The sequence below is a fragment of the Octodon degus genome, unplaced genomic scaffold, assembly GCF_000260255.1.
Source record: "Octodon degus isolate 3935 unplaced genomic scaffold, OctDeg1.0 scaffold00002, whole genome shotgun sequence".
Taxonomy (NCBI): Eukaryota; Metazoa; Chordata; class Mammalia; order Rodentia; family Octodontidae; genus Octodon; species Octodon degus.
The window spans coordinates 29,449,068-29,451,962 of NW_004524578.1; the positions used below are offsets into that span (position 1 = coordinate 29,449,068).

General features: G+C 41.5%; 1 pseudogene; it reads right to left on the bottom strand.

Annotated features, from left to right (window-relative positions):
* Positions 1 to 310: 310 nt before the first annotated feature.
* Positions 311 to 749, bottom strand: LOC101582096 (annotated as a pseudogene).
* Between the last annotated feature and the right edge of the window lie 2,146 nt (positions 750 to 2,895).

Consider the following 2,895-nt stretch of genomic DNA (forward strand, 5'->3'; position numbering starts at 1 on the left):
AAGCAGAAATACAACAAAAAAAGTTGGGCCTTGATTTAGGTCCTAGAGGGTGTGCTTTTGAAAGGATCCCAGCCCCTTCCATTTTTTCTCTTTCTCTTTCAGGGGCCACAGGAGGACTGGGCCGCTTCTACCACCTGCTCTGGCAGGATGTGCTGCCTTGACACAGCCCTGGCCACAGTCTGAAACCACCTACAATAGACCATGAGTCAAAATAAACCTTTCCTCTTTTGAAGTTGTTTACCTCAGGGTTTTTTTTTTTTTTTTTTGAAAACCAGTAGTTAGCATTTTAATGAGCCCCCTGTCCATAGCTTCAAGCTACTAGGACACAGGCTCCCCCAACAGCCTTAATCTTCTCCTCAGCTCTTCTACTGAAGAATCTGGCCTTCACGATGGCAGACTGCTGTGGGAGCCCTCCCTTCCCAAGAACCTTGTAGTAACCTGATCACACTACATCAACAATGGGAACTACTCCAGTCTTGTTTTTGGGCAGCATTTACTCGTGTCTGCTCAATGACCAATGTCCACAGGTGGACAGTAGGGCAGAAGCTCTGATTTCTCTTTAAGTGGCAATGTCTTATATCAACCTTCCCAAAGTAATCTGGGTGATATTTGTCGAAGTTGGTCCTGTGGTGATGCATGCCACCAACATTATCCCGGCCTCTGGGGTACTTCTGGTGCTTGCCAATGTGGCCATGGCAGTGGGTCACATGGCCCTGAAGCTTCCGGGTTGTCCTTAGTCTGGAGGGCATGTCAGCGGCTGAGACGAAAGTATCTCAGGTATTTTGATTATAGTAACATAGCTTCTCTTGGGCATCTTCAAGTAGTTAGGCCCAACAAAATTGCTTTAGGAATGTGGCTATGCCTGACAAATGTCTAGAGGGCCAAACAGGTGGTGAATTCCTGTAAACCCATTTACTTGGGAGGGTGAGAGGCAGGAAGATCACAAGTTCAAGGGTAGCCCGGGCAACTTAGTGAGAGCCTGTCTCAAAATAATGCTAAGGGCTAGGTATCCAATTTAGTGGTAAGAGTGGTTGCCTCACATGTACAAGGCCCTGGGTTCTAATCCAGGACTGAAAATACAAAAGCTAGAGGAAGGGTAAGACTGTTAAAGCTGAGAATTTTATTAGTGAGTTCACATAGCTGAAAATCTGGTTCTAAGACTCAGAGGTTGAAATGAAGCAAGAAAGTCAATGACGGCCCAACGATTCACTGGTTTACAAAGTAGGTTGCAAAGTGAGGATGAGGTTTTTAAAATTAATTTAAAATGTTATACAACTGTCAGCCAGGTATGGTGGTACACGCCTATAATCCCAGCACTCTGGAAGGCTGCGGTAGGAAGATCTCACAGTCAAGCCCTATATGGGCAACTTAAAAGATTTATTGAGACCCTGTCTCAAAAATAAAAAATAAAAAGGGCTGGGCATGTAGCTGGGTTAAATTCCCAAGACTGAAAAATAAATGTCATACATTTGTCCATCACATCATAGTATGAATATATTTAACACCACTGAATTGTATACTTAAAAATTGTAAATTCTACATATTTTAAATCACAGTTATTAAAGAAAAAGGAAGTACATTTTAAATCATATTGCTTTTTTTGGTTGGGTTTTGTTTTCGAGATGAGAGTCTTGCTATGCAGTTCAGGCTGGCTTTGAATTCACTATGTAGTCTAGGCTGGCCTTGAACTTGTGGTGATCTTCCTGCCTCAGCCTCCCAAGTGCTGGGTTTATAGGCATGTGTCACAAGCCTGGCCCCAAGTTTCTGCTAAGTATATCCTCTTTGAACAGGATGGTAAGGCTGGTCAGCACAGTTTGTTTCTCTCCTCCATTCTGTAGCTTTGGGAAGAAACTAGTGTCTAGAAATAAAATACCAGGAGGCAGTTAGATAATCTGGGCAAGTCTGGGTTTTAAATCTGTGTAAAGGCCAAAAATAAAAATGACAACAGTAAAAACTGAGAAAAATGCTAATATCAAAAGCCCAGAACACATTCCTCTAGATCTGACATTAAATGACTTAATTCCTGATCCCCCCACTTGCTTTTCTAAAAGTGAATGCTTTCATAAGTGACCTCATAAAAACCACCAAGTTCACTCATCTTCTGGTCTCAAGGATGTATCACTGTTAAGCTGATGAGGATTTATTTATTTATCTATTTAAATTTTAAATTTTAAATTTTTGGCAGAATCAAGAATTGAACTCAGACCCTTATTCTACTGAGCCATCTCCCCGGCCCCTGATGAGGATTTAAAGAGTGCTACATTCCTTAAAGTTTCATAGTGATATACAAGTCCATTTTAAACACTACAATATTCAGAATCTAAATGTACCCCAGGATAAATGTACATGTTAGTCCAATAAAAATGCCCACAGAATTTTTAGACCAGGTGCTGCGATCTGTGGTACCCAAAAGTTCATGGGTTGAAAACTTACATCTCCAAATTTCTACCTGGATGGCGTGTGGAGATGGACCCTGTGCTGGGATTTGGGCTTTATAAGAGGAAGAGACCTATGAGCTGGGACGTTCCCCTTGTCATGTGTGTGATGCCCTCACCACACTATGACACAGGAAGAGGCCTCACCAGCTGCGTACCCTTCGATATTGGACTCTCCAGGGCTCAGAACAGTGAACAATAAATGGCTCTTCAGTATCAATCTCTTGGTCTGTCCTATTACGTTACAGCAGCAGAACACAGGAAAAATTAAAGCAAAAGTTGTTGGGCAACTATGTATAGTAAATGGCAACTGCATTAAATACTAAGGCTTTAAAAATCTTTAGCTATTAAAGCAGTATGACAGTGATGCTGAAACAGATTAGTGAGCTGGGAGAGAAGGTCAAGAAAAAGAAGTCAATAGGTTTAGGAATTATTTTGTTCAGTAATTTTTTTTTTTTTT